A 15,813-nucleotide genomic window follows, 5' to 3' on the forward strand; every position below is an offset into this window, starting at 1 on the left:
AGTTTTTGATAGTGGACTATCTTTGTATTTATGGGATAAACCCTATCTAGACTGGAATATTTTTAAATAAATTGCTGGATTCTATTTGCTAATACTTTATTTTAAGGGTTCTTTCCATATTTATAATTGAGATGATTTTATGATTTTGTTTTCTTATACTATTCATTACTGCCTTTAGAATCAGGGCTCTACTACCATCATAAAATGAATTGGGTAGTTTTCCTTCTTTGTCTATTCTTCGCTACAATGTATTTAATATAGAGATTATTTGTTCTTTAAAGATTTTGTTAAACTTGTTTGTAGAGAGCTTCTGGTCTGGCCATGATGGAGTAGTTTGTTTTGGACTGACTCTTCCACCAAAAACAACCCTAAAAGCTGGTCAAATACATAAAATAACCTTTGCAAGGCATTGGAGTATGACCAAAACAGGGAGGCTTGAGGGTCAGGGATCCTTGAAAGAAGGGAAACTCTTAAAGTGAGCTCCATGCCACCATCATCCCTAGATTTTTCCCTAAGGACATTTTCCAGATTATAACCTGGGAGAATAGAGTTTAAGCAGAAACAACATTGTTATTGGGCTAGGGAGACAGTCAGAATTTGAGGCTACCAAAGTGGCTCATTAAAGGGTAAAATCCCAGAGAAAAGCAAAGCACAGAGAAGGAGCCCAAAAATATGAATACAGATTTCCAACAAGTCACTGACTGGCTCCTCAGCTGCACGAACAAGTGGTGAGACTCCTAGAAACCAAGCTGAAAACAGCAGCTGAGAGGCTGTACAAAGATTTCAGCAACCACATGGTGATAGAGACAGAGATTAGAACTCAGGTCCTGCCAATGTGTATGCATTTTAGTAAACATCCCCGGCTTCCAGTTGAGACTCTGCAAGGCTTGTTCTCTCCGAGTAATGACCATGCCCTAGAAGTAAAGACAATGTCTCAGGAGTAGGGGCAAATCTGAAATAGATCAAACCTACCAAAGTTATTCTCAGAAGAAAACATAATCTTCTTTGGAAAATGGTAAATCATCCATAGCCTTTAAATGTTTTCTCTCACTGTGTCCAAAATCCAAGTAAAAATTATGAAGCATGCTAAAAAATAGAACTAAGTGTCCAGAAGCTAAGAGAGAAGAAACACACACACATGCATGTACACACACACACACACACACTCTTGCACACTCAGGTGATTCTGGCATTGCAGTTATCAGACAAGGAACTTTAACTCTGATCAATATGTTTATGAAAATGTGAATAAAAGGTGGAAAACAGAATTTTAACAGAGAATTGTAATCTATTTTACAAAAACCAAATGGACAGTCTACAAGTGCAAAAATATCTGAAATTAAGAACTCTCTGGAGAGCAGATAGGATATAGCAAAAAATAGGTTTAATTAACTCATGGACAGGTAAATAGAAAATAGCCTAAGTTAAGCACAGGAAAAAAAAGAATGGTGAAAAATGAGTGTGTGGAACATGTGGGATACAGTCAACTTTTATTATACTTCGAATTGGAGTACCAGAGGGAGAGGAGAGAATGCAACGGAAGCAATATTTAAAGACAGAATGACCAAGAAAATCCCATAGATTCAAGAAGCTCACATCGTCAAAAAGTTCATGTAGAATCACCATAACCTAGCAATTCTACTCCTAGTTATATACCACAAAGAACTGAAAACAGGTATTCTTGAAAACAAAAACTTGTATATGAATTTTCGTAGCAACACTATTCACAACAGCCAAAGGTAGAAGCAATCCAAATATGCATGAATGTGTAAACAAAATGTGGTATATCTATACAATGGAAAAATATTGATATGTGATACAACATAGGTGAACTTCAGAAACATTATGCAAAGTGATAGGAGCCCGTCACAAAGGACTATATATTATATGTTCCATTTACATGAAGTACCCAGAATAGCTAAGTCCATAGGGACAGAAAGAAGATTAGTGGTTTATAGGGGATAGAGGAGTGGCCGCTTAATGGGTGTGAGGTTTCCTTTTGGAGTGATGAAAATGTTGTGGAATTAGATAGTGATGATGGTTGCTCAACGTTGTCAATGTACTAAATGCCACTGAATTATACACTTTAAAATGGTTAATTTTATGTTTCACAATTTTGCCTCAATTAAAAAAAGATTTAGAAGAGAAACTCAGCAAATTACAAGAAGGATACATAAAAAGAAAACTACACCTAGATAAATCATAGTCGTACTGCTGGAAAACAAAATTAGCAGTTGAAAAATGTCACTTCATCATCTTCTAGCTTCTATAGTTTGTGTTGATAAGTCAAATGTTAGTAATATGGTCATTCTTTTAAAGGTAATGTCTTTTTTCTTTGGCTGCTTGTAAGATTTTTCACTTGATCTGTACCTCACAGCATAAGCAAAAATATTAATTCAAGAGAGATCACAGGCCTAAATGTGAAAGGCAGAACAGTAAAGCTTCAGAAGAAAACAGAGAATGTTCTCACGACCTTAGAATATGCAAAGATTTCTTAAATAGGACATAAAAATCACTAATCCTGAAAAAAGACTAATTAATTAGACTTTATTTGAATCAAGAATATCTGTTCATTAAATTTAAAAAACAAAGACACCATACAAGAGTGGAAAGGCAAGTCACAAACTGATAGAAGATACTGGCCCTATATATATATAGCTAAAGGTTTGCATCCAGAATATACAAATATTCCTGCCAGTCAGTAGGAAAAGATAGGGAGTTTGATCTTAAAAAGGGCAAAAGACATGAACAGGTGCTTCACAAAATGCCCTGTTTCCTGTATGGAGCAGCCCTCTGAGATTTCTTGTGTGAGGTGTAGCCCCCAGTTCCCGCCCTTGAGGCCTATGCTTGATCCAGGTTCTCTTGATTCTGCTCAGTTACCATTCTGATTTTGAATCCCTGTTTATTTCTACTATTTGGAGATTTTCCTCCATTTCCAGTTTAGCTAATATTCTTTGTTTTATTTGTGCAGCATTTCTACATGTTTAAGATTGGAGGGGGGATTTCTAGCATCCACTCAGTCATGTGTGTTTACTTAGAAGTCCAAATTCCATTTTTATGAAGTCAGGTTAGATTAGAGTGGGTGATACAGCCCTGGATTGTTTCTGGATTCATGACTTTATATTACTATAAATCATTGTGGGCACAGTAGGTTAGAAGATTTCACAGAGAAGAAAGCCATTTCGAATAGAAAGAGTGAAATAAAGGAACCTGGAGATTTATACAACTGTTGGAAACCAATATTGGAAGGCAGAGGGTACTTTTAGCACCTTCTTTCTTGGGTGACGTTATTTTGAACACTTGCTCTTTGACACTAGGGACCTGGTGGGTTCTCATTTGTTTTGTATAAGCAAAGGATCTAATAAGTTACAGTGATAAAATGATTCTCAAAGCTTGGATCTACTCATATATCGTATCACCTGGGATGCTGATTAAAAATGTAGATTCAAGGGCTCTACCCAGGGCCAGGGAATCTACATTTAATATACTTTCTGTGATGGTGATTCGTATATTCCAGTGTGAAAATCATTACAGATAGGTACCAGATATATGTGTGTTAGCCCTACCAATAGTCGTTGTATATCAACTGTGGGAAATCTGGCAGATAATGCTTAATCCAAGAGGATAACTGCTAGTTTTCTAGCTGCAGAGAGTTTCACTTGTTTAGGGCAGCAGGGGAACTAGCAACCAATGGCCTACAGGCCAAATCCAGCCCATCACAGGTTTTTGTATGGCCAGTGAGCCTTACAAAATGCTATTTGCATTTGTAAATGGTTGAAAAAAAATCAAAAGAAGAATAATACTTTGTGACATGTGAAAATTCTATGAAATTCAAATTTTAGTGTCTGTTTACAGTTTTATTGGAACACAGCTATGCTTATCAATTTACAAATTGTTTTTGGCTGCTTTTACATTATAATAGCAGAGTTGAGAAGTTGTAACAGAGACCACAGAGCCCCCAAGGCCTAAATTACTTATTATCTATCTCTCTCTCTTTTTTTTTGGTAAGGAAGATTGGCCCTGAGCTAACATCTGTTGCCAATCTACCTGTTTTTTGCTTGAGGAAGATTGCCGCTATGCTAACACCTGTGGCTATCTTCCTCTATTTTGTATGTGGGATCCCACCACAGCATGGTTTGATAAGTGGTGCAAGGTCCACACCCAGGATCCAAAAATTCGAACCCCAGGCTGCTGAAGTAAAGCATGTGAACTTAACCACTATGCCACCGGGCCAGCCCCTTATCTATCCCTTTATAGAAAAAGTTTACAGATCTCTGGGCAAGGCTATATGCTTTCATTGTACTGTGCAGGCCTGTCAATTTCCCCATAACCCCAAGGCTGCCTCCTCTTCTCTTACCTCCCCCACACCCCACCATCCCCACCACAAACACATACACACAGCCTGATTGAATGCCCTGCAATGAAGCCCTGGGCTGTCTTCTTCATTGTGAAAGAAGGAATGAAAACTGCCCTGTTCTCATTCAGAAGGATCCTTTAAGTCTACCTGTGATCTTTGGGGAAATATGTTCTTGAAATATCAGGTAGCTCTGATTACGTTAATTTAAACTTACCAACTTTTGGAGCCACTTAGGAGGGCCAATTCTAGCCCCAGGAAAACATAAAAATGTCTAAAAATTCTTAGAAGGGGAAATCCATTTACAACAAGTTAAAGGTTAATGGATTCATGATTCAACCTCAAACTGTATTGTGCCAATAAACATTTGATCTAATGAAGAAAAAAGTGTTTTTAAACTTGATAAGAGAATAGGTCTTCCTGAAGCTTTCCTAGATATTTGATAAAATAAGAGATGAATTTTGTAGAAAAGAAGATGAAGCAGGAAATAAGACTAAAGTTCTTTTCTTTGTTTTGCTTTGTGTATACAGAGGGCTAATACATAGTTTGTGAATTACTGAGTGCTTTTTTTTTTACGCAGTTTCTCTTAACCTTCCTTCTGGTCATTTTTCTGTTTAGTGGCAAAATGATAAAAATAAATAAATGAGGAAGAAAGAGTAAATGGAAAATAGGGTTAGAAGTATAATAAAGCAGTGGGAAAGATTATCACTCTAAAATGTATATCAGCTGGTTTAATTCTCTTGTTAGAGATAGGCTACAAATTTGATTCTATGCTTCCAAGTGGCCAATGCAAAGTGGAAAACAAAATCTAGTGTCTATAAGTCAAAAACTAAACTAATTTTTCATGAGAAACATCACTTTCTTGATACTAAGCCTTGAGATAAATTTTTCTGGTGGATCCTCATAAAAAGTCTGTCATGTGATAACATGGATGCTGTTTTACATGCATTCATGTAATATAGACATGTTTTGTCTATCCTATTCTTTCAAAGACATGGATATAAAATCCCATATTAAGGAAATGGTGTGGTATAGGGATTGAGACAGTGCAAAATAGCAATAGTTTTTCAATCTCATATATATATGAGCGTGTGGAAAATCTAACTCAAATAGGAAACTTATATGAGAGCTTTGGTAAAGTCCTTTTCTTTTACTTTCTCATATGTTGGATATATTCCTGTGTGCATCTGTTGTACAACATCCTATACAAATGCAATTTAATTAATGCCAGCTGAAATATAGAACCCTCATATGTGCAAAAGGGACACCCAATGGTGTCATTCCATTCTGTGTCAAAGAGGAGACCTTGAGCATTAGATCTGGAAAAGGCCTTAGAAATCATCTTGGTCAAAAATGTCAAATATGTGGCATATGTGTTTCCATTCCTTACTTCCATTACCATGGCAGACATCACTAATTGATCACATTAATATGCTGATTGATAATACAAAGTAGAGATACGGCTATTTTCAACACAACCCTCAATGCAAGTACTGCCAAAAGATCAGTGTTGAAATGCACAATAAAAATGCTCCTATCAGACTTCTGGTTTTAGCCCCAACATGTAAAGAGCTTGGAAGTTGTTACTCTCATTCATTCGACAGGAAAAAGCTGAACAAATTGAAAACTTTTCTTGGACCCATCAGAGAATTGAGATTGTAAAGCAAACTACTACCCTAAAGTCTAGAAAGACAGATGAATCCGAAGAGTCACAACCAAAATGTGCTTGCCTGGAACAGAAAATACTGAAGCCATAAACTGGTAGGAACACTTAAATAGTAATTTTGATGAATTGCAGGAGACTCTTTGTGTACTAGCTGGAGAATGAGAGACTCCTGGAGGCTGCAGTCTTAGGGCCCCCTCCCCTCTTACACTTTTGTGGAATCTAAGAAAAATCCCCTAGTAGCTCTGGCAGGAGGAGGGTAAGAGTAATCATTGTGAAATATGACAAGAGAATTCTCAATAATAAAGGCCAGCTTTCCAAGGGAAAAGACACAACCAGAGCCTTATCCCAGCTGGGGAAGGGCATTCCTCCCGTTCTAACCCCCTCTAGCCTTCCTGTCTCTCCTAAGGGAGGAAAATCTAGACCACTGGAAAAAAATTGTGAAGGTTATAGCCAAAAAAACAGGCCCACTAAAAGACTGAGATTTAATCATAAAGTTATAGAAAACTTTCCTTCTTCTATGCCCAACCACAACACTAGCAAGGTTTTAGTGTAATAATGGCACATTAAAGTTGAAGGTGCTGCAAGACACAGACTTTTTCTGAGGAGGAGTAATTAGGGAAGCCTAAAGTCAAGAGGACACATAAACAAGGGCATTAAAGGAATTTGAAGCCCTAGTACATACAGCTACAACAAACACAAAACACAGCCCAACTCCTAGCCCAAATCCTCACACTGAAGGTCTGTTTATCTCAGTTCCTATTACCCAGTTTAGCATATGTGTTTTCAACAAAAAATTACAAGGTATGCCAAAGGCAAGAAAAAACACAATCTGAACAAACAAAGCCAGCATCAGAACTAGACTGAGATATGACACAGATGTTGGAATTATTAGACAGGGATTTTAAAAATTAGGAGGTTTAATGGGAAAAGTACACAACATGCAATAATAGATGGGTAATTTAAGCAGAGAGATGGAAACTCTACAAAAGAATTAAAGGGAAATGCTAGAAATCAAAAACACTGTAACAGAAATGAGGAATGCATGTGATAGGCTTATCAGTAGACTTGACACAGCTAAGAAACCAGTGAGCTTAAGGATAGGTCAATAGAAATTTCCAAAACGGAAATGCAAAGAGAGAAAAGAATGGAAAAACAAAACAAAACCAGAGCCGAACATCCAAGAACTGTGGGACAGTTTCAAAGTATATAACATACACATTAATTGAAATTCTGGAAGGAGAAGTAAGAGAGAACAGAGCAGAAGAATAATGAAGTAATATTGGCTTGAAGTCATTCAAGTATTGAAGTAACAATGGCTGAAAACTTTCCAAAATTAGTGACAGACACAAAACCATAGATCCCGGAAGCTCAGAGAACACAATGCAGGATAAATACCAAGAAACTACACCTGGGAATATCATATTCAAACTATAGAAAACCAAAGAAAAAGAGAAAACCTTGAAAGAAGCCAGAGCAAAACAACACCTTACCTACAGAGGACAAGGATATGAAGTACAGTGATATGAAGCAATATCTGTGTGAGCAAGGATATGAAGTCTCCTAAGAAACCATACCAACATAAAGAGAATTGAGTGAAATAATTAAAATTGAAAGAAAAAGCTCAGCAACCTAGAGTTGTATATCTGGTGAAATTATCCTTAAAAAATGAAGGATAAATAAAGACTTTCTCACATAAACAAAAACTCAGGGAACTTATCACCAGCAGATCTGCCCTGCAAGAAAGATTGAAAGAAGCTTTTTAGGGAGATGGGAAATGATATTCAAATTCCAATCTAAATAAAGAAAGGAAGAGTGTCAGGGAAGGAGTAAATGAAGGTAAATAAAATCTTCTGTTTTTCTTATTTTTAATTGATCTAAAAGATAGCTGTTAGTTTAAAGTAATAATAGCAAGAATGTATTGAGTTATTATAGCATATGGATAAGTGAAATGAATGATAGCAATATCATAAGAGATGGGAGGGAGAAATTGAGGACAGTATGTTGTAAGATACCTACACTACATGTGAAGTGGTATAGTGTTATTTAAAGGTACATTTAGATAGTTAAAAATATATATTGGAAACTCTAGGGCAGCTACTTAAAAAATTTTAGAAAGAATTGCATCCTAAGAGAGGAAGTAAAATGTAATTATATAAAATGTTCAATTAGAACTAGAGAAACAGGGGCCGGCCCAGTGGCATAGAAGTTAAGTTTGCACCCTCCACTTCGGCAGCCCAGGGTTCTTAGGTTCGGATCCCAGATGCAGACCTAGCTCATCAAGCCAGGCTGTAGTGGCATCCCACATAAAATAGAGGAAGATTGGCACAGGTGTTAGCTCAGGGCCAATCTTCCTCAGACACACACACACACAAAAGAACAAGAGAAACAGAAAAAGAGAGGACAAAAATAGAGAACAAATACAAGGAATAGATAATACTTACAAACATAGTAGATATTAATCCCAAGTATATCAATTATCACTTTAAATGTGAATGGTCTAAATATGCCAAGTAAAAGAGAATGTCAGAGAGCATAAGAAAACAAGATCCAACTATATGTTGCCTACAAGAAACTGAATTTAAATATAAAGACTCAGATAGGTTAAAAGCAAAGGGATGGAGAAAGATATGCCATGCTAACATGAATCAAAACAAAGCTGGAGCAACTACATTAATTTCAGACAAAGCTAACTTCAGAACAAGGAAAATTATCAGAGATAAAGAGAGTCATTATATAATGATAAAGGGGTCAATTCCCTAAGACATAATAGTCCTAAACATGTATGCACCTAATAACAGGCCATGAAAATACACAAGTCAAAAGCTAACGGAATGCTATTAGCCATCCTTCATTTAGGCTAAGCAACCACCTTGATAGATGAGATGATAAAAGTGGTTAAGTGACTTGCTTAAGGTCACAAGACTAATGACTGGCAGAACACAGGTCTCCTAGTGCCTTGTCTAGATCACGATCCAATAAGGAAAAATTTTCTTTGTACTTGAATACAGAACAAATGAAGTAAGCATGGTATTTTATAGCTCAGACACTTGGCAGAACAGAGTAGAGAGGGAAGAGTTTTTGGTGTCTGTCACTTAGTACCTACATGATCTCTGGTTTCCTAGTTACTAAATCTCTGTAAGCCATAGTTTTTAATCAGCAAAACAGGGAGTGTTCATGAGATTTAATGAAACACCATAAGTAAAACAGCTAGCAAATAAGAAGGAACTTAATATAAGGTATCTCTCTTCCTCTTTCTCCTTTCTCTGTTCTCCTAGTTAGTTACACTAACTTTATTATGGTTAAGTTAGTTGTGCTATGCTGCTAGAAGCAATTACAATCATATGAAAAGAAGCCAGAGAGAGGATGTGGTAACTGTACAAGCAGTCCACAATTCACAAACACTGAATTAAAAAAAATACTACACATAGATGGTTAGGTTCCCGTAACTTAGACCCTGCCATTCCTATTTTTGATGCCCCTCAATTAGATTTACCATGAAGCTAATGAATTAAGCTTCAAGCCCCTCACTTGCATTGTTTCCTATGAGTGCTGGGAGTAGCTGAGAATTGTAAGATGTTCTAGGTGGTAAGGGAGTGGGTGCAGGTTGCTATCAGGAAGCATTTTGTGTAAGCAATTCTGGTAAGTTGCCTAAAGAGCTCTCAGAAAAAAAGGGACTTGATTCTCTAAGTTTCTGGCAGTTTGCTGTGATTTATTTTGTTGTTCTAAATAAATATTTACTTTTGTACCTAATTTTTTATTTTGTACTTTCTTACAGAGGGCCCCACAAATTGTTTAAGTTTCAGACCAAAACACATGGATCCACTCCTGCCCACACTTTTGGTGCCATCACCTGCCACTACTATGAAAATTCCCAGAGGTGCCCTCCTCAGAGCCCACTCCGAAGGCTGGAGCTGCAGCTAGCTTTCCTACCCCTCTCCTTCTCTGATTCCTACAGAGCTCTCCTCTGCACTGCTAGGATCATGGGCCAGCTGTTTGAGTCTCTGCCAGGACACAGTGTCTCTCCATGTACACTGGGTTCATGGGAGAGAATGGTCTGGGCTCAAGGAATTAGGTCTGTGCAAGGAATTAGGAGAGAGAAAAGATCAAGAAAATGGGGTCCTTAGTGCAGCACTTGAGCCTCAGGGCCACCCTTTTAGCTCATTGTGGGTTTGATTATAAGGCACATTAAATGTATTTTTTGAGTACCCATTATTTGCCTGTGGGATTGCCTACAACCCTGACCTTTATTTGTACCATTTTTCTATGATAACACTTTTCCACAGTACAACCTCTGAAATTCCTGAACCACAACCTTTAGTCAGCTGGATGACTCCTGTATGGATTTGTAGGAGCTAGTTTAAGAAAGCCAAAGAGACATCTGTATTCTGTAGAATCTTTTTTTGTAACAGTTCATTTCATCCAAGCTTTACCTGCCCAAAGTAATTTCAAACACAAGATAGGAAGCTTGACCCGTTGCAAAGAAGATTAAGAATAATGTAGCCTCAGAAAGAAGGCAAGTGTAAAGAAGAATGTGCTCAGCAGGAGCCGGGAGTGAGGGTTTTTGGAGGAAGGGCCAATGTAATTTATAAAGCTGTAGAGAGACTCAAGTCAGTCTCTCCAGTGTTTGGCTCCAAGGTGTCAGAATAGGTTTTATAGGTCAACAGGGTTGTTCTAATGATTATCCAAGCTTCTCCCCCTTCAGTAGGGAAGGCCCCAGTTTTACGGCATTACCTGCCCAGTCAGCAGGCTGGGTGTTAGAATTCTGAGCAGACTACCCCTCCTCTCTGAAAGCAGCAGGCAGCAAAATAGGTCCGGAAATTCCTGAGCAATGGGAAGCCAGCTCTAATGCAATTACCTGAAATAAAAGAAGGGGTCAGATAATAAGGGGCAAAGGTTTTTCCTTTTAAAGTACAGGGCCAGGTAAACAAAACCAGCTGCCTCTGGAGCCAACAAACTCTCTTCATTAAACATTTTAAGAGGCTAATGGGCATAAGTGGCTAATTGTAATATAATCCTAAAAACTAAATGTAGGGGCCTGGAGAAGGGTGGAGAGGGGATGGGGTTAAAACCAGGCTGACAGAGACAGAAAGGAGATGAGACCTGCTCCTTGGCAAAGGATCCCTAAATGGCCAGAATGGAATTGAAATAAGAGTAAGATGATTTGTCCAGGAGTCTCTAACGTTTCTGTCAGTGTCCCTGTAAGATGGGCCTGGGAGTCGCAGCTAGGACAGTTTTAAGTTAATATGCCAGTAGAATAGAATCTGGAATGAGTTTTTAAAATAACTAATTCTGGGAAACTTTATGTGTATTTACTATGAAAAACTCTGGAAGGGTATACAGCAATATGTTAACAAGGGGTCTCTCTAGGTACTGGGCCTATCAGTGATTTCTCATTTCCATATTTTTATTTTGTTAATGTGAATTTTCTAATTTGTCTACAATGAGCACTTATTTCTTTTATAATAAACAAATAAAAGGCAAAAGTTTAAATAAGATGAAAGGTATTAAACTGGAAATAAAATTTAAAACTAAAAAGGGCAAGAGAGTTGGTGAATGAATTGGTAAGTGGTTCCATTTACTTTGTATACTCTGCCATCCTTGCCACCTCCCCAGATGGGCGCTTGATATGACTTGCCGATCTAGAGGCCAGCAGAGGAAGGGATGATGGTTGCTGGTATTGAGCCAGACAGGCTATTTGTCCATGCACAAAGGTTTCAGCCTCACTGTGTCTGTAATAGTTCCCAGAAAGGTTATTTCTGCATAGGCTCTCTTGACCTCAGCTTTTAGTTGAACAGCTTGGCTACTTGTAGTATGATCCTAAGATGTTGAAATTTCAAGAGAGCTTGGAGGAGGACTATGATTTACCTAGCAATAAAAATCTAAGTAGTTCTAGAACCAACCATTCTGCCAGGGTTTATGTGGAAGATACCAAATCACCTCTACTTGATGAATTTCCTTCCTCTCTCCTTTCTTTCCTTCTTTCAAGCCTTCCTTTCCTCTCTGATTTATGTGGGCTTCTGATGCCTTTCTAGCCATTATTAAACTAATAACTCTTGTGGAGAGACTGGTTGGTAGCTGAGAATCATCTTTACCTTTCCAATGAGAAAGGGAGAAAAGCAGAGAGTTGCTCCCAGGTCACTGGACAATCTGTTGGAATCCAGCCTTACTTCCTTTTACCCAGTCTTGGTTAGAAATCACCATCTTCATCATTTTCACAATTTATTTTTACCAAATGGTTACCACAGGCTACTCTACCTCCTTCATATCCAAATCTAAATGATAAACTGGGTCCCTAATCACAGGCTGCACTATCACAGAACCAAAGCTCTGTAACACGCAGGAATTTTTCAAACAACCAAATAACCGGGTATTTATTAGACTCATACCTATGGTTAAATTATCCTCTCTCTTAAAAATGATACTGAATTCTGGGGGACCAAAATTCGTATTTCCAAAGTACAATATAAATGTGGGTCTAAGGTTGCAAATGAAAGTTGCTGAAACTTCTTAGTATAATATGAGGATTCCTTTGACATCCAAATGTGAATTTCACTCAGATTGAGGTAATTAAACAGACACCGTGATGGTCAGGCTGGGAAAGAAAAGGACTCTTAGCTGGGCCAAAGGTAGAGGAAATGCCCAGGGCCATATTTGAGAAGCATTTTAAAAGAGTCTCTGACATCTCTTGTTAACTTCTCTTACTCTCTCAGAGAGCTCAGCTACAGCCATGGCTTCATCCATTACTTATAAGCTGGAGAAGACACCCACGTCGACATTTCCTGCCTCAATTTTTCTCTGCACCTCCTTCTCATATTTCCAACTACCCATTGTGTATTTCCTCTTTGATATTCTCTGTGTCCTTAATATCGCAAACAGAATCATTCATCTGCTTTGAGAAAGCTAAACCCTAGTCTGACGTACCCTTGGCACCTGTGTTCTCCAAGACATTTTCTTTTATAACCTCAGTGTCATCATTGATTTCCTTCCTCTTACGCTCTTCAGAAGCTTTATTAGTTCTTCCTTCACAGCCTCTCACTTTTACTTCTTTCCATGACCTCCCTTACTTAGACCCAGATTCCTTCTGCCTGCACTAATGAGATAAGATAACCTCATCACACTAGTTTCCTGCTTGAAGCTCTCCCCTGTTCCAATCTAATACACAGCCCACAGGAATAGCCTGAGACCAACTGGGAATGATTGAATCTAGTTTATTAGATTAAAAGTGGGACCAAGAATAGGCTCTAAAAAGCTTAAGCCAAAGTTTTTACTGGAATTTGTCCCCAATGTGTTATGTGAAAGAGAAATTGGACTATATCTGGGTCTAAGAAAACAGCCATTGAGTGGTCAGTAAGAGGGAGCAAATTTTAGACCGATATTAGAAGTACCTTTCACCGATTCAAGCTATGGTGCAGTGGAACAGTACTAGGATTTTATGAACATCGGTTCCCTGTCCTAGAAAATCACTTCTCAGGGATGTTGTAGCAAGCTTACATGCTTAAGACTCCATGACCATTAAGGTCTTTTCACACTCCATATTTTTGCAACATCATCACAGCCCTTTCCATCCCTCCCTCTGCCTCCCGCCTACTGGGAATCCAGAGTCTGTTCTTGCTGCTCCATACATCCCTCATTCCAAATTCTATCATGGATAAACACTCTCCTTCTCCAGCCAGATGCTCTCCCATTCACCCCATTCTGCAGCTTTTCAGTCTAAGTTGGTGCTACCTTGGGCCCTTACCTAACCTGGAGGGTAGATTTTGTTATTGAAAACCTTTTATGTGCCAAGTTCTATGTCAAGCATTTTCCCTGATTTGATCAGTACAGTAACCCTATGAAAATACTATAGATTTGAGCTTTTTTTAAAACCCATTTTAAAGGAGAAACCCAACATCATATAGGTAGTAAGTGGCAAAGATGGGATTGAACTGAGGTTTTCTAACTCCAAGTTCTGCGCACTTGAAAAAAGGGACAAAAGGAAGGAGGAGAAGAGTGAAGGGACCCTCCACCCTGGGCCATGGATTGTGTGGGATAGGGAGGGTGTCCACAGGGAATCCTACATATTGAAAAAGTACATCTGGCATTTTTATCTCAATAAGTATTAAACAAAATATGTTGCCAGCAAAAATCATAAACACTGATGTTTAAAATAGTTACTGGGAGCTAACAAAGAGAAAAGAGGAAACTATAATATATTTAATTAAAACATGAAAGAACACTAATTACAGTGTATTTTTATCATATGCCTAGTTATCATGTCATATAGTAACTAGTATTCGTGTTAAATGTGTGTTAGATTAACATTACATAAGTTATTTTTCATTTTAACACTACTCTGTTCTAATATGCCCAGCATTCACCTAGTATGCCATCTAACCACAGCTTTAAATAAAATCAGAGGAGCTAGCGGTGACGTACTAAAAGAAAGAGGTTGTGAGGTCATGGACATGCCCAGCACTGTGTGTTGCACATAATAAATGTTTATTAAATCTGAGCCTAGCATCTATACCAGGAATGAGGTGAAAGGTCATGTCATTGTCTTGTGTTATTCTCTAATATAAGTAACCACCTCAGATTTTGAAAAGCTGTACCCTTTGACACAGCAGTTCCACGTTTAGGATTCTATACTCATACAAAAATTAATTCATCAGTCCCCTATTGTTTATGACCCTATCTTTATGAGCTGAAAATTAGAGAAATTAGAACAGAGCCAAGAGCTATTGAGTGCCTACTGTGTGCCAGACACTTTAGGTTTGTTACCTGTTTAATCTTCAATTAACCTTAAGAAGTAAATATGTTTTCTCTAAGAATAAGAAAACGGAGGCCCATAGAGGCCAAGTAATGTGCCAAAGATCATAAAGGTAGTAGATACCTAACTTGGAATTTGAACTCAGATATCTCTGGATCCAAAACCCATGCTCTTTCCTGTATACCAATGATTTAAACATTAGATTCTGTGGAAATGTCTGAGGTGGTGAGGGAGGTTAAGGGGAAGGGCTGAGTAGGGGGAACTCCTCTCCCACCTCACTTCAACCAGAGCACCTGCTTAAAATTTTTAACCATTCTACTACATTACATATTGGTGTGGGAATTTAACGTTAAAAAGAATTTTCATGCGTTTCTGTAATATGTACTAGTAGGTTGGTGTCTTATTAAAAATGAAAGGAATTAGCCATCAGCCAAGGAGATCTAAGTGGGTTGGAAAAGGCACCCAAGAGTTATAAGCATTGATTTAAATTAAATTGATTTAGTTCAGAATTTTGCAAAGATGGAGGTGGGGAGGTTTGAGATGATGAAGGTCATCTGACCCTGGGCCAGTCTCAGCTTAGTCTTCAGAGTAAGGATTTACAAAGAGGGTCTCCACCAAGCTGGATGGACCTGTTTCCATCAAATGTTCACAACATACTATCAGCACAGCTTAATGTTTCACTTAAGCTGCCTAACAAAACCTGGACACCACCACACCAATGTGTGCCAAACTTGTTACATTTTAGGAGAGGGCTCTTGGACTTTAATCTGCCTGACTTATGTGTTTGTTTATTCATTTATCCATTCATTTATTCTGGAGATGGTAGGAGACGGTTGACTATAAGGTATTTTGCCCAGGGAACTTGCTGCACTAGATCAGATTTTTGTGGTTAGTATTTGCTTTCTTATTTAAAGTGTGGAAACCTACCGATGTGTTTGAGTATTCTTTCAAACCTCTCACACACCCTTTATTACTTTAAGGTGGGGGTAGAGATGATATGGGATGGGTGTTAAATTACTTTCCTTAGGGGAAAAAAGTAAGCTTTTC

At 38.0% G+C, this 15,813-nt stretch overlaps 1 protein-coding gene across 3 annotated transcripts in view; it reads left to right on the plus strand.

Moving 5' to 3' along the window:
- Positions 1-15,813, plus strand: part of HPSE2 (heparanase 2 (inactive)) — a 602,725-nt gene that overhangs the window by 431,490 nt on the left and 155,422 nt on the right. The gene's annotated exons all lie outside the window — the stretch shown is intronic.

The sequence above is a fragment of the Equus asinus genome, chromosome 2 (assembly GCF_041296235.1).
Source record: "Equus asinus isolate D_3611 breed Donkey chromosome 2, EquAss-T2T_v2, whole genome shotgun sequence".
Taxonomy (NCBI): Eukaryota; Metazoa; Chordata; class Mammalia; order Perissodactyla; family Equidae; genus Equus; species Equus asinus.